At 47.7% G+C, this 20,214-nt stretch overlaps 1 long non-coding RNA gene across 6 annotated transcripts in view; it reads left to right on the forward strand.

The window, feature by feature from the left end:
• Positions 1–20,214, forward strand: part of LOC128116555 (uncharacterized) — a 215,108-nt gene that overhangs the window by 61,924 nt on the left and 132,970 nt on the right. For all 6 annotated transcript variants that reach the window (XR_008220506.1, XR_008220502.1, XR_008220503.1 and 3 more), the window contains exon 2: positions 7,463–7,784. This is a non-coding gene — a long non-coding RNA (uncharacterized LOC128116555). The remainder of the gene's footprint in view (positions 1–7,462; positions 7,785–20,214) is intronic.

A 20,214-nucleotide genomic window follows, 5' to 3' on the forward strand; every position in this document is an offset into this window, starting at 1 on the left:
TGTGCACTGTGAGCAATGATGTAGACAGCAGCATGCTCTTTACAGAGCCTGGGCTCTGTGGGAGACATACACCCATGGGATCTGTTCCCATCTCTGTTGGCCTCTTTCCCAGTGGGACCTTCTGCTCTCTCATCACTAAGAGTAACCTCTATTGCTCTGGTCAAGTACATGGTAGGTAGGCACAAATGTCTAATTCTTCTACTAGACATCTGTGATATTTTGTCCCCCTTATTGTGGGGGATTGGATCTAGGGCCCCGTGCCTGCGAAGTAAGCAGTCTACCATTGAGTTTTCTCTTGCCTAAAAAAAAAAGATATCTCTTGCCTAAAAAACAATTATGGTACACTTGTTTATTTTACATGCATGATTATTTTGCCTGCATATGGATGTGTACCATATGCACACCTGGTGCTTTTGGAAGTCAGAAGAAGGCAACAGATCCCCCTGCAACTGGAGCTGTGGATGATTGAGTCACCATGTGGGTGCTAGGAACCAAATCCAGGTGCTATAAAAGCAATACATTCTCATGACCACTAAACCTCTCCAGCCTCCAATTTATTTGTTTTTAAAAATTACACCTCTTTATTTATATGTGTGAATATGTGCATGTGGGCACACAGGTCGCAGCACATCCATGGAAACCAGAGGCCGGCTTGCAGGATTTGGTTCTCATCCCAGGAATTACGATGCTTGACAGCAGGTACCTTTACTTACTGAGCCCTGCTGTCAGATTTTATTTATTTTTTTAAAGTTCATTTACTAATAGGTACAAATATTATTTGTAATATTCACATCGTATCAAAATGGCAACTGTCTTTTTTACATAGCATATTCTGAGACATTGTACTGATAAGTAAAGATACAGATTGTTCACTGACTGAAACATAGTATTCCTCTTATGAGTTCATTTGTTTCCTAGGGATGCTCCCCCCCAACACACACACACACACACACACACACACACACACACACACACACACACACACACAGAGGATCATGTAGCCAGGCCAGCCTTGAACTCACTCTAACTTACCATGGAACTGAGGACTGTTAACTTCTAATCTCCCTGCCTCTGTCTCCGAAATGCCCGGATGCCAAATAAATACCACTTTGACCTATTTTATGCAGCGCTATAGGTTGAACTCGAGATCTTTATACATGCTCAATAAGCACTGTTTTTTAAAAAATTTATTTTTATTTTCTGTACATTGGTATATTGCCTGCATGTATGTCTGTGAAGGTGTTGGATCCCCTGGAACTTGAGTTTACAGATAGTTGTGAGGTGCCATGTGAGTGCTGGGAATTGAACCCCGGGTCCTCTGGAAGAGCAGCCAGTGCTCTTAACTACTGAGCCATTTCTCCAGTCCTTCAAGAAGCACTCTTACAATGGAGCTACAATCCTCAACTGAGCCCCTTAAGATTAAAAAAAAAAAATCAAGATAGAGTATTGCTTAACTGCTAGCCTTTGAACTAATTCTGTAGGTCAGACGGAGTTTGAATCTGTGATCCCCCTGCTTCAGCATACAGGAATTACAAGTGTGTGCCAGCATGTCTGGTCTCATGATGTTCCCTGAACACTGAGCAGCTGCCAGGCTCATTAGATGATGTGGATCTGAGGCTTTGTCATGGTCCTAGGCACTCACCGCTTTACGACTGAGAGAGGTCTTGGGATGTGCCAAGCAATGTGGGGCTCAGGCTGAAGAGAATACATCTGTGTCCTCATGTTTTTAGAACATCCTACTTCTACGTACTGAAGTCCATACTACACCAATGGACCCGAGATGACAACAGGCTTGGGGTTTAAAAATCAATGATGTCCTGCCCTGGGGGCACTAGGAAGGGACAGTGATGGATTAGTCTTGGGGTCAGTCATAAGGGATTATGAGAAGATTGGGAGTGGCTATGTGGGGGATGAAAAGGGCTTTGTTGAATGAGAAGTCGCTAAGGGGATGGACGGGTCCAGAAGAAGGTTATTGTGTGAAATGTGCTATGCAGTAGTAGCTGGAATGGAATGTCTATGGGTTGGGATAGGGAGCCTTCATTCCAGTCCATCTTATCATCATTCCTGTGACTCATTCTGCTCTCAGTGCAGGGATGGGGCTGGTTCCTGCCTGCTAGGGGTGGTAGGAGGTTTCACTGTGCTGGGGCTATTGGTATGCAAGGCCTCTGTCTCCATGATGCTCTATGGATATGAGCTTGGGGAATCCTCATCACTGTGGCCTGAATGTTAAGCGGGTTAGAATCAGATGAGACAACTAGCTGTGTCCTGGGATAGAAAAGAAAGTCCTCATCCTCCTCACTACATACTAACCCTTCCCTTTCTTGACATTCCTGTGGTCTTCCTCCAGCCTGCAGGGAGCTGACTACTTTCTCTCTCAACTTCCTGTGGCCCAGAGGCTGCCCCTCTGAGTCCTTCTCATACTCCAGGAGAGGGGTGTCCCGAGGTAACCTTGAGGTCCTGGGGAGAGTGTCTTATACTTAGTACTCTTAGTGGCTGGGGGAGAACTGAGCAAGGAGGTTTAACTCCTTTATCGGCTTCTCCAGCGGTGGTAGGAAGTCCTTAACTAGCCTGCATCTGTTCTCCCCAGCTAAAGCTTAGAGTGCCCCCCAGGAGCAGGTGGGCCTGCCTGCTCTGTTCTGAGCAGTCTTGTAAATAAGGAAACCAAACCCTTTGTGTGAGTCAGTTTTATTATGTCTATGAACAAACACTTGAGAGGGAAAAAACAGTTTAAATGAAAGATTTTGTATTAGTCAGGGTTTTCTAGAAGAACAGAACTTACAGAATGGATATGTATGTATATTTATGATATATATATATACACACACAATGTATATAATAAATCCCATCAGAATGGCATACAGGCTATGGTTCAACTAGTCCAGCAATGACTATCTACCAGTGAAAGGTCCAAGAATCCAGTAGTTGTTCAGTTCATGAGACTGGTTGTCTCAGCTGCTCTTCAGTATACACCGGAATCCCAAACAAGTAGGTTGTAATGCCTGTGAAGGAATGGACTTGCTAGTGAGAGCCAAGCTTCCTTCTTTTATGTCCTTTGTATACGCTGTCAGCAGAAAGTGTGGTCCAGATTAAAGGTGGGTCTTCCCAATGCAAAATATCTGAATTAAGGGTGTGTTCTCTCATGCCAAAGATCTGGATTAGAAGTGGGTCTTCCCAATTCAAATGATTTCATTAAGAAAAAAAAAATCTCTCAAGCTGGATGTTGTGGCACACTTACACCTTTAATCCCAGCCATTGGGAGGCAGATGCTGATGGATCTCTATGAGTCTGAGGCCAGCCTGGTCTACATAGTGAGTTCCAGGACAGCCAAGGCTACACAGAGAAACTCTGTCTCAAATAAAAAAACCAACCAACCAATCAACCAATCAACCAACCAACCAACCAAAACAAAAAAACAAAACAAAAAAAGAATAAAAAAAAATCCCTCATGGGTGTGTCCAGTCATTTGGGGTTTAGTTAATTACAAATGGAGTCAAGTTGACAACCAAGAGTAGCCATCACAGATTTATTCTAGCTCACTGTTTCAGAGGGCTAAGACCATTGTGATAGGAGAGTGGTGCTCTTCCACCAGTCAGGAAAAAGCAGATGCCTTCAAGAGGCTGCCTTTCCCATTTCTTTCACACAGACCCAAGCCTATGGGATAGAAATATCTACATTCAAAGCAGATCTGACCCCCTTAGTTAAGCCTTCCTGCAAACACCCTCATAGGCACACCCTTAGATGTGCTCTGCTGCTCTCCCTCATTCGTCTCAGTGGGTCAAATCGGAGAGCCAGGTGAACCACCTTCACAGACTTTGTTCCCTTAGCCAACTCCAGTGAGTTCAGTTTGTATCTCTCAAGCTTCATTCACGATGGTCCCAATTGTCCAGGGTGATAGTGACTCTGCTTGAGTTGTGAGCGCACTACATGCTTAGTACTCTGTCTGTTCTGTATATTTCAACAGATGAACCCAGAGGAGGCTCCTCTCTTTTAATTGAACAGAAATCCTTCCTTCCTTCCTTCCTTCCTTCCTTCCTTCCTTCCTTCCTTCCTTCCTTCCTTCCTTCCTTCCTTCCTTCTTTCCTTCTTTCCTTCTTTCCTTTTTGTTTTCTTTCTTTTTCATTTTGTTTCCTTCCTTCCTCCCTCCCTTCCTTGCTTTTTTGTCAAGGCAGGGTAGCCCTGGCTGTCATAGAATTCTCTCTGTAGACTAGGCTGGCCTTGAACTCATAGAGATCTGCCTGCCTCTGCCTCCCAAGTGCTGGGATTAAAGGCATGTGCCACCACTGCCCAGCTGTCTTTCTTTCTTTTTAAAGATTTATATTACTCATTGGGTATTCTGTCTACATGTCATGTATGTGCACCATGGGTGTGCCTGGTGCTAGTGGAGGTCAGAAAAGGGTGTCGTATCCCCTAGGACAGACTGTGAGCTACCATGTAGAATCCAGTTCTGACTCTATAGAAACATCTCCTCAGTGCGTCAAAGAGATACTTTCAAAGGATGTGTCAGAGACCACAAAGGCCATGACTCCACGTGGGGACTCACGTTCTGGCTTATTGGGTCCCACTCTGCTTACTGGGTCACTTCATGTTCTATTTCCTGAATGCATGGGTGTGAGGAGGAACCAGTGCTGGATGGCTCAGGAATTCTAAAGCAGCTGATCCCTGTTAATCCAGCACCTTGGGGAAGAAAGGAAGTAAGCAAAAATGGAGTCTGCAGGAGGATACTTACAGCATTGTCTAGTATCAGATCCTGATGAGTCTTCCCGGGGTAGACAAGACCTGGTCCCTGAAATACAGAGAAGTGTCTTGGTGACTGCTGCTTTTGTATTCCAGCGAGGGAGGGAAGGAGATGTCTTCTTTGCTGTGTTTAAGAAATCTTAATTTTCCAACTGAGAGGGGGTGGAGGGCAGTGAGGCTGGGCCAGCCTGACCTCCCAGGACTGTTTTTCAGGTCCTGCAGTCAGTACTGTGGTCCTTTGGCTGAATTACCCAGGCATTAGAATTGACATCTACTGACATTAACAGCAGAGTGGACAGTTAGGGAAGATAGAGAAGTGGAGTGAGAAACTCAGATGTGTGTGCATACATACATACATGTAGTGTGGAGACGACCTTGAGGAAGAGAGGGGAGAACACGGAGTCATACACACTGAGACATAAAACGGATGCCAGGAATCTGTCTCTCCTTCTCTGGGGACCGCACCTTGGACTGACCCTGCAGCTTGCAAAGCATTCCTCAGTTCTCCCGTGTTCAAGGGGGTCGACACACCAAGACAGGTCTTTCCTTTGTGGGTGTCTCGTAGGGGACAGAAGCAGCTTGTGTTTCTTACCAGTGTCTGCTGGAAGGGGTCAGCTGGAACCAATATCCAGGAGGGAGGGTCACGAAGGAAGTGACACATTTGGGCCTGACAATCTGGGAGCCGGGGAGGAAAGAGACCCAGCCAAGAGAAAGGCCCCGAGGCTGTATTTTATAGTGGGGCCATTTGTGTGTCACTAAGTTAGAGCGTGCTTCCTGATGAGCCTCCTCCTGGATGCCTTCCAGGCATGGCCAGCTGACCGCAGTAGGCTGTGAGAAGATGATGCGTTGAGGCAGAGAAACTAGACCCAAAGGGCATGCGTCTACTCCACATAAGTAGACTTGTATGACAGTGTCCCTGTGGAAGCCCCCCTCCTTTTTTTGTTTTTTTGTTTTTGTTTTTTTTTTTGCTTTTCAAGACAGGGTTTCTCTGTGTAACAGCTCTGGCTGTTCTGGAACTTGCTGTGTAGACCAGACTGGCCGTGAATTCACAGAGATTCGCCTGACTCTGCCTCCTGAGTGCTGGAATCAAAGGCGTATGCCACCACCGCCTGGCTTCCTCCGTGTGTATCACTTTTAAACAATCATCTTCTACAGAATGCCTGTCTTCTCCATGAAGTGGCTGGTCCCTGGGGTCTGTCTTCTCGATTTTAGCTCCACGGCATGTAAGCAGTAGGTGCAATGAGAATGCTCTCTATGAGCGAGGCATTTGGGTTTGAGGATGCCTCAAGCCCTCATGTAGCAAGCCCCCCATAATATTGTCTGGCAGGTGAGAGTATGGTGTGGTCCATTTTCTCCTGAGCATCCATGCTGCCGCCTCTGCCCTTGGTCAAAAGCTACCAGTTGGCTACAGTAATACTCAACCAGCCATGTGATAATTCTTCCTCAGGTGACAGAACTTTAATGGACTTGACCACGACAAAATAAACCTGGTTTCAGATTTGCCTGTGGGCTTCAGTAAATATTTAATAATGCGCTCCCCCTCTTCTCCCCTACTGTTAACTGAGGCTATGGTGTAAATCATAGCTGCCTCGCCCCCCTCCACACCCTGCAGCCTCTCCTCTGTATGTCTTCCCCTTTGACAGAATGGACTACAGGCTCCTCTCAGTTGCTGCCCTGGACCTCAAGTTTCTTATCTCAGCAACCAAATAATGACAGTTTATAACCCACAGCTTTGTGTGCATGTGTGAAGATGAAATGGGATTGCATATGTGTGAAATATCTGAGTTTTTAGTTAGAGCTATCTTGGATAGGCATTCCTCACAGGACAACGCAGGACACCTTATGGAGGCTCAGACATCGGAAGACAGACTGCCTAGCTTCTGGATGCTCTCGGACTAGTGTGAATTACCCTCAATGGTCTGTGCCTCCAAGTATTATTCTGTAAACTTTGTTAGAGAATCCCAGATGGTTGGGGCGTTATGTGGGATGTGGTAGGCCAGGACTCCTAGCAGGATGAATGACAGATGCTCCGGGAAGGACCATTAGTGCTCTCAGGTGGCTGGGGAAGTCCAGACCCCAAACTCTGTGATCTCTGGGATAATGTGAATGCACTGGATTGAGGAGCCAAAGACATAGTAGCTGGATCAGCCGAAAAGGACCCAGGAATTGCTGAATGAATAAGAGAAGTAACACGCCCCAGGCCCTGTCCTGTAGAAACAGCTCATAGAGCAGGGCAGGACCTGGAACCAGGCCAGCCTTATGCGGTCGCCTTTAAAAAGAAACAAAACAAAGACTGACTTCCGACCAGCTGACCCCTAAGCCTCTAAGCCTAGTAGCTCCCTACTGGGACCTTTCAGACCTGCAAGAGAGCCTGGCTAGGTGCCAGGCCTGTCTTTTGTGAGTCCGGGCAAGCCAATAACTCGCTCTTCATCAACACTGTGGGCACAGTCAGGTCCAACTCTCCTCCTCCTCCGGGGGCAGCTCTGTGCATCCTCCTGCAGCTAAACTGCTCTTACTGGAGAGTAGCAAATGGCTTAGTGGCACTCCCTGAAGGCTCTTCTCCTACCACATCCTTTCCCCCTAGGCCTCCCACTCACCTGTATTTGGGTACCAGTGTCACAGGGAGTGTTTTGTGCGCAGCTCAGTGTCAAATAAAAGGAAGGAGTAGTGCTTGCTGCTGTAGTCTGAGATCGTGCCAACACTGTTTTCTTCTCCTCCCTTGTCTCAGGCCTGACCTTCACATGACTATGGTACGAAGATGCCCTCCAGCAGGCTGTGCTTGCGGACCACATGGAGCCTCACTTGGGGACTTTCCCAACCCTGTGGATTTACAGGAAGATGCAGTTGCCTGGGGAGTAATGCTGGTGGATGCAGCTTCCGGAATAACACACCTGGCTTGCCTTGGGATGCTACAAGTGGCCTAACAGATTCTTTGAGCCTGGATGCCCACTGGGGACAAGGACCATAGCTGAGAAGACTGTATCTCTACCCTTGACTCCATGAGACTATTGGCTCTGATCTCTCGGGCATCCTGGCACTCCCTCTAAAATGTAAGTCCCCAAGACCCATCTCCTTTTGACGAAGTGTCTCTGGCATGTTCCTGTGCTTCAGGCCAGGCTGTCCTGGCTGGTAGTTGAGAGCTCTCTATTGATGTGACTGTTAGGAGAAGATCTGCTGTCCTCTGTGTCCATTTATGTATCTGGTGTGATGCCGGGAACCTATGGGAGAAAGACAAAAAGTAAAAGTCTTTCTAATTACAAAATAAGAGCTGGGGGGTGGGGTGGGGGGGCGGTGGTACATACCTTTAATCCCAGGAGGCAGATCTCTGAGTTGGAAGCCAGCCTGGTCTACAGAGTAAGTTCCAGGACAGCCAGGGCTGATATACAATGAAAACAAACAAACAAACAAAAACCAAATAACAACAACAGCAACAATAATAATAACGAGAAAAAGAGAATCCTCCCTGGAGCCACCCTTATTCCCCATGTTGATGGTTACTTACTGATTGAAGGTTCTTATTTCTGTTTTTGTCCTCTAGACTAAGTGTCTTGAAGCCTGAGGAGGATGTCTGTGTCTCTGAGACTCAGTGGGTACTCTGAGATAGATGAAGATGTGATGGTTAATGCATTCAGACTGGCAGTTCCATGGCGGAGACAAACACAATAGAATCATTTCTTGGCTCTATGCCTAGAGCTGAGAACATGAGACCAAATGGTTGTTACCACCGTGGGATGTGTGTGTCTGCAGGTGGCTGTTCTGGGTTTAAACCTCTACCACCCTATGTGACTCAGGACAAGTGACGGTTGGGTGCCCCTCTTCAGCATGGCTGAAGTTTGTATTCTCTTCTATCATAGGGTTGGAATTACGTGCAGAACATGTGCCCGAAGCTTGACACAGGGTCAGGGCAGTACCAGTGCAGGGCAGCTCCTGGGGAGGGTGAGTGTCACTCGGCCCTGAAAAATTTCTGAGCACAGCTTGGTAAACAGTGCCAGACTTTGCACCAGACACTGTGGGTTGGCTTGGATAGTCCGTTAAGGGTCATATTTCTTGAAACCCATGGGAAGGCTGAGCTTCAGGCCTGCAATCAGCAAGGAAAAGGAGCCTTCTGCCAGCTGGAGGGAGGGAGTAGTGGACTTGACAACCGAGGCTCTCATGGTTCTGCAGTTTACTGGCAGAAAGCTTGGCCCTTCGGGGGTTGCAAGGTTGGTAGAACCCAGGGATGTTCACTGTAGTGCCAGGCTACCCACAGGACTGTGAGTGGTAGCTCCAGGAGGAAGCAGCATAGTGCTCAGGGTCACCATTTGGCTGCCAAAGTGGCACTTGAGCTAGGGTCTGCTTGGGATGGGCTTCTAGGTCCAGTGTGACAGTGATAAACTCTTAGGCGGGTCTTCTTGAGCTGCTTATGCAAACAGAGTCCTGTGGTTATGGTCTGCTGTTATTCATAGTTCTTGGATGTGCACTGACTTTATGCTTTAGGAGTCTGAGAGCCTTACTGTCTTGCTTAAAAGCTAGACACATAGTAAGTACATTGGTGCAGCAGAGTTGATTTTCTTGCAGCCCCCCAGAGAATAGGACCATGGTCTTTCAGAACAAGTGTGTAATGGGGTCCAGCAGTCCCTCAGGTGGGTCGTGTGTCTCCAGTCTATAGTCAAGAGCCTTGAGGCTTGTGATTTGCATAGGTATATGCCAGAGAAGGCCAAGCTAGAAGCTAGAGGCAAGGCTGCTTGGTGTTTTGGGCAGGACCAGTAGGGTCAGCTGAAGGGGGAAATTTTTCTTCTAGGTCTGGAGGTGTAAGTGGTGGGATTTACTCTTGTAGTTGCTCTTGAGCCCTTAAAACCTAGAGTCCTCTTTTCTCTACCTGAGAAAAAAGACTTTAGGGACTCCTTTAGGACTTGAGCCCCAGGGCTGGTACTGGGGCTGGAGTTGGATCAGGCTGGGAGAACAGCACACATGGTCTAGGGGGATCTGTGCTTTGAGGAAGTGAGGCCTTGTTGGATGGGGCGTTTGGAGCACTGCTTATGGATCTGCCTGAGCCGGGGTGGTGAGTGGAGTCATGTCAGGGAGGGGCCGTTGAAGCGCTTAGCCTCTTCATGTCTTTATACCCTCTCCCCCCATTCTCCTTTTGTGACAGCTGCACCTCACTTATCACACGGCTCGCAGCTCCCTTTCTCTTTGTTTATTGGTTACTCCCTCGAATGACCCTTTTGTGGTGGTTCTCTTTATCTCCTGCTTCTCACAAGAGGGCGAGGGTGGGCTCCGGCTCAAAAAAAAAAAAAAAAAAAAAAAAAACCACACAGAACCATAACGGTGAGAAATAAGACGGTGGCTCGAGGCTACATCCTTTGGACACGGATGTAGCAAATATCACCATTTATTAGGCCAGCCTCTGTGCAGGATGCCTGGCAAACACTGAACCACACATGCGTCAGAACAGAGCCATGGGGCAGACAGACACTGTTAGACATCCGGGCTACTGTTACAGGGATGAGTGCAGAGAGGCAAAGTATGTGTCCCCGGGGAACACAGTGTTGCCTGATTCCACAGCCATGGACCCACACTGCCTGGAGCTGAGAGATGTGACTTCCGCTTCCTTCTTATCCCCTTTAGTGACTGTAACGTGGGGCAGGTCACCTTTTTTCTTCTGGCCTGCATCTTCAAAACTATGTGGATTTTCCTTCTAAGCTGAGGTGCTTGGGAAGGAAAGGGTCATTATGACACTTTCTATAGGATGACATATGCAAGACAGGCAGACACCTGAATGTAGCTTCTAGGATCTACAGCCTGCAGCACCAGGCCCAGAGACCACAGATCTCACCAGGATGATTAGCACTGTTGGCGCTGGCGCATTTGATGTTGGCAGTATTACTGCTCTGGTACTGCTGGTGCTGGTGGCATTGGTTGTGGTGATGTTAGTCCTGGTGACTCTAAGGCCCCTGGCCACTCTGCCTTTCCCTCTTGTGGCCGCAAGAGTAGGCTGCATTTCTGTTTCTGGTTCACCTCCTCAATCATTTGTCAGCTGCCTGATGGGGCATGTGTCCTGTTGAGTGCTATTATCGAGACTGGTTTTCCTTAATGGGCTTCTGTGCTGATGGACGCACACACTCTAGCCCTTGGGGGGCTGTTTCCCTAGATCCTCAAGCCTGGACCCTGGACCTGTCCCCATACAGGGGTGCTAGGAGCCCCAGAGGGTCAGCACAGATTTGAAGTGAAAAAAAATCTGAGCCTCTTTCTTCTCTAGGGCTCTTGGTGAGCTCTGTGGGGCTAACTTTGAACTGGACTAAGCCCACTGGACCACCTAATCTGGTGGGGTAGGTGTGGCCCTCTGCTTCACGTTTGAAGACAATGCGGTAGAGAGATCCAGATAGTTGCCAAGGTCATCCTGGTTCTCCTGGGAGGTCCCAGAAGCTATGCTTACATTTGGACTTGTCAGCCTCCCCACCCCCACTGCTGCTTGGCAAGTGTTTCTCTGAGTGGGTCGATATGGACTGAAGATGATTTTGGTTGTAGACAGGCAAGCCTGTTTTAGAGAAAAATGTATATATATATATATATATATATATATATATATATATATATATATGCTTTAATACATTTGTAAAAAACTGTGGCTGGGATATGAGGCCTTTGATGTCCCACATATCACTCCACTGCTAAGAGTGTAGGAATCTAACTTAATGAAAGATGATCCCAATTTCCAGAATATAAGTATGCCTCTTAGCCTTAAAGGGACCTTGATTTGTATGCAGTATTGGTCCTTGTTTATAGGTGTGGTACTGTGGCTATGGGGAGCTCATGACATCGCAGGAGCAGAATCTTAGTCTATGACATGGGTAACTGCTTAGCATCTGGTGAGACTGTGGGCTATGGTGCTTCTCTCTGAGTCTGGAAGATTCCTTATGAGATGGCTGCTTACCTTGATCTGCAGCAACACACACACACACACACACACACACACACACACACACACACACACACACAAAACACGCACACACAACACACACACACAAAAGAGAACAGAAAACTCGCCCTACCAAGAGCATCTTATTTATTTATTTTATGTGTATGGGTGTTTTACCCACGTGTATGTCTGTACTGCGTGTGCACGTACTGCCTGCAGGCCAGATCCCATGGAACTAGAATTACAGGCAGTTGTGAGCTATCATGTGGGTGCTGGGAATTGAACCAGGGCCCTTTGGAAGAGCAACCAGTACTCTTAACTACCTGGCCATCTTCCCAGCCCCTCAGAGCATCTTATAATCACGTGAGGCATTGATTGCAGGCACTGTGTGGGCCCTGTCCACTCTCTGGTGCATACTGAACACCCAGAGTGTTCCAGTCAGCCCCTCCATTACTCTGGGTTGAATCACAGCGTAGTAAATACTCCCACTGTGTAGTCAGCTGGTGACTTCCTTCATCTCCTTCATTCATGTCTCCTCAATGACTGGAGGCTGTTATCTTCCCCCATGGCTTTATGGTGAGAATTAAATCAAAGTACGCCTTTGAGCGCCTGAGTCAGTGTTTTTTGGCATAGAACATGTACTCAGGGAATATTAGTTATTTTTAAGTAAATGTTGAAGTAGAATTGGAAGATCAAAATACACAGACACAGAGAAATAAGAAAATGCTGAGGATGTGTCATGCCTCTCGGAAATTGAACGTTCAATCTAGCTCCGGGTTTCCTAGTTAGCACAGCATGCTGAGTGGGTTATATTTGTGTCTAAATTAAAGTTTGGCAAACTTTTCCTATCCAGGGCTAGAAAGTAAATATTTTCAGCTTTGGGAGCCTTGCAGTTCCCCACCACTCATCCACACTACTTCTACTTCTGGAAAGATGCCAGCGGCAGTATGTAAATGAGTGGGTGTAGCTGTGTGCCAATAAAACTTTATTTACAAGAACTGGCCAAGGTCCCATAAGCTGTCATTTGTCCTTAGTTTAAATAAGGAAACCTGTTTGTCTTTGAAAGAAACTTCTCCTGGGTCATAAACACTGGAGGGCAGCTTGTTATGCAATGTAATATTTGAGGCTGTGGAGACAGCAGATGGACAGCGTTTTCATTGGGTTGCCCAGGAAATATAAAAGAAGGCTTTCACATGGGTAGTTCATGTCTACTATGTCTTAAGCTGTGATATTGACAGGTAGTACATGTGATAATTCAGAGAAGTTATGTTAGAGTGTTCATTCCCCCTCCCCCCGCAAAATCAGAGTTTCTCTGTGTAGCCCTGGCTATCCTGGAACTTGCTCTGAAGACCAGGCTGGCCTTGAACTTACAGAGAACCTCCTGCTTCTGCCTCCTGAGTGCTGGGATTAAAGGCTTGTGCCACCACCACCCAGCTGAGTGTTCATTCTTAAGTACACACGGAGTGCTTGGATCACACTCAACTCTCAATGCTCATTTGAAAGATTACCTTTGGAGCAAAATCAGCCAGGTTCTGCAGTTTTGCTGTTTCATAGCTGGTTGCTCTCCCTCCACTGGGCCCTACTTTATTCATCTGCAAACCTTAAAGCCTTTGAGTTGCACCAGGACTGGGTGTGCTGGTGTCTGCCTTCTAGTTTCTCCCCAAGGAAGATCCAGGAGGCTGGTGCACTTTTCTAGCCACAGCCTGTAGGTTTGAGGATCACACAGTCCCCTCTTCCTGCGAGTATTCAGAACTAACAAAGGGGGCAGATTCCAGGAGGCCATCTGTGTGACCTCCCATCCTTTCCCCAAGCCCTTGTAGCCCTGAGTGAGTTTGGAGGCCGGCAAGGCTTATAGTCACTGAGCCAAAGATGTTGCCTGCAGTGGAGCTGCTGTGGCCACTGGAAACCTGGGTCAGAATGGGCTTCTTCTTCCCAGTGATTGGCTCATTGAGGAGACAAGGCTCTGGGCTATTTTAGCAAGACCTGATGACTTAAAAGAATAAACATCCAGCCACCAGCTTCCAACTTTCTCTTCATCCCTGGTCACCAGAAACATGAGGACACATGAAAAGACTTATAACAGTAAAAATAATTTTCTAGATGGAGAACTGCTCTGAGGAACAGTTGGAGCATCAGAAAACCTGGGACTAACGAAGTACAACAGCTTTTTGGCTATGTGGCCTCCGATAAATCAGTTGGCCTCTCTGGACCTTCTTCTCCTCCCTTCTGAAGCTGGCTATGGTAAAATTAACAGCACTGAAGTGGGAAACCAGCCAGGTGTAACTCTCTTCCTCGAGCTTCATGCTTAGCAAAATCATAATCCAACCCTACTTTGCCAGGTTCTGAGTTCAGGTCAGCTAAGGCCGTTCTTAGCACTTTCAGGGAGGCTCTGACTTGGGATGACTGACTGGCCAGGTGTTGTGATACTTGGGTAGATGCCGAGAGAGCAATTGAGTTCTGGATGTGACAGTTGAGTTCTTGAGATCCACAGCGAGTGATAGCAGAACAGAATGTCAGGGTCCGGAGCCTCCAGTGACAGAGAAGGTGACTTGGCAAATTCCTTACAGGCCATGCAGCCCTTACCCGCCTCAGAGCTGGAGCCACACAGTGGTTGTGACTGCTAGCACCCTGCAGCCTTGCCTCTTTCTGTGACACTGGGAATCCTCCCAGTTAGTTCTCTGTGGCTCCCAGAAAGTCTATCCTTCTTCAGGAATTTGCTTTGGAATTTGGAGGCTGTTTCTCTGTGTAATGTGAGTTATCTAGACAGTGGAAGTCACAAAGGGCCACTTGACAAACGCACTGTTCCCACCCACAGGATTAACACACGCTGCTGAGAGGATGTGGCTTGTTTGCCTTGGGCCAGTGCCTTTGAAGAAATAAATGAAAACAAAACCTAATACAGAGAGAATCTGTCCTGCCTGTGTTCACAGACGCTCTCCTCTTGGACTTGGGTCCGGTGGGTCAAGCAGTACCCTTCTGGTTCACATCTGTGTGGAGGCCTCCCTGGGCACCATGGCTTGTGTTTCAGCAGTTCTTAGGCGGTGGTACGGTGTCATTCAGCATTGGGCTTGACTATGGTGCTGTTGTCTGTTTAGTCCGGGCTTTGAGTGGGGGGTGTGTGTGTCACTTGTGGGATCCTGCTTTTGTAAGCGGGCCTGCAGTGAGTGTCTAGGTACACAGCAGAATGTGTACCCTAGGAGTCCAGCATGTAGGGCACATAATTGCAGTCTTCCTACATGTGGCCACCTGGCTTTCTAGGTAGAGCCATCAGCCTTTTGAGTTTCTTCTCCCAAGAAGCTTAGGGACCTTCTTGGGGGGACAGGAGTGGGTGGTACACATCTGTGTTCCTGTGTCCATCAGTAGGGTCTGGTACCCGATACTGCTTAGGATATGACTATGTGGGCTAAACTCTGGAAGGAGACTAGCTAAATACCCAGGATACTCCAGAGTCAGGGCATGGAAGGAATAGTAAGTTGGGGTCCTTCTGCAAGAACAGAAAAGAGAGCGGTTGCAGAGGTGAGGAAGAGCAGTTGCAGAGGTGAGGAAGAGTGTGTAGCTATGGCGCTGAAAGGCCACTTGAGGTGTCAATTTTGCCGATACCACCGATCCAGGCATGAAGGGCCCAGGCACCATTGCAGATCTGGTGCGCTGGGTACCCTAGGCAGGTTGAGAAAGGGGCGCCTCATTGGGCAGGGAGGTGAGGTTACCATGACTCCATGAGGAGCCATCATAGTTGGAGATGAGGACTCTAGGCAGTTCCACAGCTTGGCTCAACCCAGGAACACTGGGGAAAATGGAGATGATTGCGATCCCCGTAACAGGACATCTCAGAGGGTATCAGCACAGTTGCTTGTGGAAATTCAGGATTGGAAATTTCTGGAAGGAAGTTCACTGCTGTGGAAAATCTTAAGAGAGACAAGAGAAAAGGAAATTCACACATGGAAAACTAGAGAGGTGGTCTCTCTCTCTCTCTCTCTCTCTCTCTGTGTGTGTGTGTGTGTGTGTGTGTGTGTGTGTGTGTGTGCATGATTAGACATGGAACACCAAGGGATGCTAATTAGAAAATAACTGTGTTCTGTGATGTCTCCTCTTGGCATCTTAAGTGTCCTCCGCAATGAAAAATTACTACATAGACCCTGAACCAGTTGGACTGGACCAGTTTTTGTCTAATGGCTTGACGCCTCATGCTGCTTTGAGGCACAAGGCTGGGATGGTATATAGGCGTACCTCCCTTCCCTGTTCTATCTGGCACATTAATAGATGGCATCAGCAGGGTCCTCATGCCTACTCTTTTGTTTGCTGAGCTTTACAGTCTTCACTGGGGCTCCATGGCTATTGAGGGTGCATCACTCATGTAATGTCCTAGTTAGTACTATACCTGGGGGAGCCCCTTCTGGAGGGGAGAATTTCCTTCTGGACCTGCATTTCTTGTCCATGAGTACTGGCAGTTGTTTTTTTGTTGTGGTCATTACGTAACCCCAGCTGCCCTTGAACTTGTGTTGATAGACCCGACTCAGCTTTTCAAGGGCTGGGATTACGGTGTGACATGTATACCCTGCCTAGATTGGCAGTTCTTATTTGTGCTGTAGTTTTGTGACCAGTCAACCTAACTGTTAGCATTAGCAGCTCAGTCTTTTGCTTCATCCAAGACACATACCACGAGGAGAGGAGCAGATCTGGCCCCAGCCAGGCTTTACTGGGGCCTATCCTGGAGCTTGAGGGGACAAGCCTACTGCTCTCTGAAGGAACAAAGAGGAAAGGTTACGTGGTCATCCCAGGAGGGCTACGAGCATGCAAAGAAGCAGGTGTCATAGAGCGGACAATCCGAGAGTGCCCATACTGGAGAAAAATGCATCTCCTTAAGATGGTTGGTACCCAGTCGTCAGGGCTTAGCTCTCTGGATTCCCTGAATGATTAGGGAGCACCTCCTCAGTGTAGAGCAGTGTGCCGAGACATCTCTCTGTCCTACTGTTCAGGTCTTTGTGTTTTAGTCTTTTACAGTGTTTTACTGGCTTTATCTCATCGATTCATTGCAGCAGTCCTATGAAGGGTTTCCATGCTCATTTCAAAAGTGAGGAGATGGAAATCCAGCCAGTCTCCCACTGGCCTTCCTCTGCATCACAGTCTTGAATATTTTCTGTCTCATTAACCCAGAGCAGTGACTTGAGGACATGTTATCTGGGTGGCCTTGGTTGAATATCAACTTAGTGCGTTCAGGTACAGTCTCTGGCAAGTTCCTCCTCTGCTTCTTCTCCTGTAAAGTGGGCTGTAACAGTTTCTCTTTGGGGGGAAGGGTTTGGGGTTAAATCGAATACAGTTAGGACAGCCACAACACAAACCGAGGACTTGACAAAACCTTGTCATTATTCTTCTGGTTACCAATTTACAAGTCACTTCACAGAGAGGGTCAGGAGCTTGCAGAGGATCCCAGTCTGTGACAGCTCTTGGGATGAGCCGAGCCAATCTTCTTTCAAATGGGAGCTCCTTTCTTGCCCTGCCCTCACAGCAAGGCCCTCCTAGTAACTACCTGGGATGTGTTTCTGTAGAGTCCCTGATTTCATTGACTAACAGCAAGATAGGGGGTGGGGTGGGGGGAAGAAATACCCAGCTGATGCTTATGGAGTTAATTAAGACATTCCTGGCTTTCATTTGTTCTCTAGTTAGCACAGAGATAAATCCTCCAAATGGCTGGGAGGGTTTCATTGACAGTACATTGTGAATTCACATAGCCTTTGCATCTTCCTGAGGATGATAAATGTTTAGAAAACAACAAGCAACAGGGCAAAGGGGAAATCCAGGCAAGACTGATTAGATCGGGGCCCCTTTGGTGCGATGAGCCAGCGATAAATGGATTAAACAACATATCTGATGCCCTCTGCTTCCCATGTTAGACTTGGTGGGGGAGGCTGAGGCAGTGGGCTCTTTTGTTGCTTGGTGAAGCCCATGTCTTCCTGATGCTTCTGTAGGCTGGTGTGAGCCTGTTGCTCATGCATGTATGAAATGTCAAAGTCATCACTGTGATGGTTGAAGGTGTAGGTGTGGGGCCCCGATGGCCAGGATTTTACATGATTCTGCTATTTTATTGAACACCCCTAATGTACCAGGGTTCAATTTAATTTTTCTAGCAGTTCCCCAAGTTAGAGGCTGTATCATCTTCATATTGCAAGTGTTGAAATGGAGGCTGGGGGTGGGGTTCAGCCCCCAGCTAGCAAGGACTCTAAGCTGACATTCCTTCCCTGGAGCTTCTGAATCCACTCTCCTACATCACTGCTTGCTACCACAAGTGTCTACCTTCAGTGCTTAGATGGCAGGTTTGCTGCCTCTAGGTGCACAAGAGGACACTCAGACCTGCATGAGGCTGAGTCCTTGCAGCCTAGGGAGGTGACAGGAGCCTTTCTGTTGACGGTCACTGTTCTCCTGGAGTCTCCAGAAGCGATAAACTTAAGCCAGCCATTGCTCAGGAGGATGACAGGAAATTGTGCCGCAGCTCATTTGGTCGACTGGGAGACAGTGAACGCAGGCGTGGCTGCCAGGACCAGTGTAAGAGGAAGCTTGCTCCTTGCTCCCCAGTTCAGGCTGCTTTTCCTGGATTCCTAGCTGATTACACTGTGCCTCCAACGATGAACAGATTGGGGTCAGCAAGCCAGAAAACTCTGCACTTTCCCATCGAGTCCTCACTAGTTTAACCCATCCCTCTCTCTTTTCTCTCCTCCATCCCTACCCCACCTCCACTTCAGACAGGGTCTCATGTATCCCAGGCTGGCCTCAAACTTAGTAGATAGCAGAGAATGACCCTGAACTTCAGCCTCTGCCTCCAGATTGCTGTGATTACAGGCATGGACCACTATCCATACCTCGTTTCATGAAGCGTTGTGCATCCAATCCAGTTCTTCATGCATGCTACCCAAGCATTTTAGCGATTGAATTATATCCCCCTGGCCCCAAAAGACTTTGCTTTCTGACCAATCACCTCAGGGATTCTGGATGTAGAGTCTTCCAAGCCACAGGTTTACTGAGGCTGCAAGAGGGGCGCACTTGGTGGGGTGGGGGGGAAGGGTGATAGCTGAAGAAAGGGAAAAGTACACATTCCACACCCAGCCTCTTCCTGACTCTGGTTCCCTGGAACTGCAAACAAGGGGTTGATTCACGTGGCTGACTCCAGGGCCCCCCTCACTGGAGCTGAGGTCCTGTGCCTCCCAGTGACGGGGAGGAAATTCCATTTCAGTTATTCCATGCTATGAGTTGTTCATGGCATTCTCTATCTTGATTTTAGGGCTGCCTCATCTTTTTGGAATTTGCCTTTTTTTTTTTTTTTTTTCCTATTTTTCTTTCATTGGGTGATAAACCGAGGTGAATGCTTCGTGCAGTTCTACAACACACAGTCATTCTTGGCATCCTGGGCTTCATGCTTTCGGGATGCTGGCCTGTTAGGGGCACGGATGTGTTTGCCCTCACCCTCTTTCCACAGTCACTTCTTAACCCTCCGTGGGGCTTCTGAGTCGAGGCTCTGTCACCTGGAGAGCTGGGATCTGTTACAACTCTGAGAGCCTCCTTGGGGTTTAGTGGAAGAGCCGCCATGTTGCGTGAACTAGTGAAGCAGTATGGAACATTGTCTCAGAGGTACATGGGCCACATCTCCAAAGGTAAATAGGTCTGCCATCAGTCAGACTGTGAGGAGAAGTTTCCCGACTTTACCACCTTCTCCCATTCTCCACCTGACCTTTGTTTCAAACCCAGCTACAGGGTCTGTAAAACCCCCTTGTGGCTTCCATAGTAGAGGTAGTTGCTCTGGCCTCTTAGCGCATGGCTACTGTGTCCTTTCCTTTGAGGTGTCCTGTCCTTCCCATGAGACTGTGAACACTTCCTGGGAGAAGTAAGTAGTAGGTTTGGGTCTAGAATAGATTGGGTATATACCACACAGCCATTCATTTGGGGTGAGTTTATGTTTGCAGATGAAATCTCAAGAGCCTTATTTGACTCTTTTAAATGTATATGAAAAGATGGGTGGTGGTGGCACACACCTTTAATCCCAGCACTTGGGAGGCAGAGGTAGGCAGATATCTGAGTTCAAGGCCAGCCTGGTCGAAAGAGTGAGTTCTAGGACAGCCAGGGCTACATAGAGAAACCCTGTCTTAAAAAACAAAACAAAACAAAAGAATATGAATGTGTACTAGACCACACAGGCCACTTCCCCGTCTTTCGCACTGTTGCTGTTTGTGATCCAAAGCACCACTGAGAAAATAAGTAACTGCCACTGTATTCCCAGAGTCCTTTTCCAAAAAGTCCTGCCTCCTGCTCCTTAAACTCAGTGAAACAGCAACAATGTAGTATGAAGATACTTACAAAGACCCATGGGGGCAAAGGCAGAGTGAATCTAACTTGACTTTGGATTTGTAGCTTCATGACTTATTAGCATAGGAGCCTAGATGCTTTTTCTTCTCCAAGCCTGTTTTTCCCATTTACAAAGTAGGGGTGATGGAAGTACTTCCCTTAGGAGATTGTTTCAAGGACTGTGGAGGTGATGCAGGCACAATGTTCAGTATGTGCAGGGGTGTCTGTGGGGTGAGAGCCAACTAACCATT

This window comes from Peromyscus californicus, unplaced genomic scaffold, assembly GCF_007827085.1.
Source record: "Peromyscus californicus insignis strain IS unplaced genomic scaffold, ASM782708v3 Scaffold_20__1_contigs__length_68692818, whole genome shotgun sequence".
In the NCBI taxonomy this organism is placed as follows: Eukaryota; Metazoa; Chordata; class Mammalia; order Rodentia; family Cricetidae; genus Peromyscus; species Peromyscus californicus.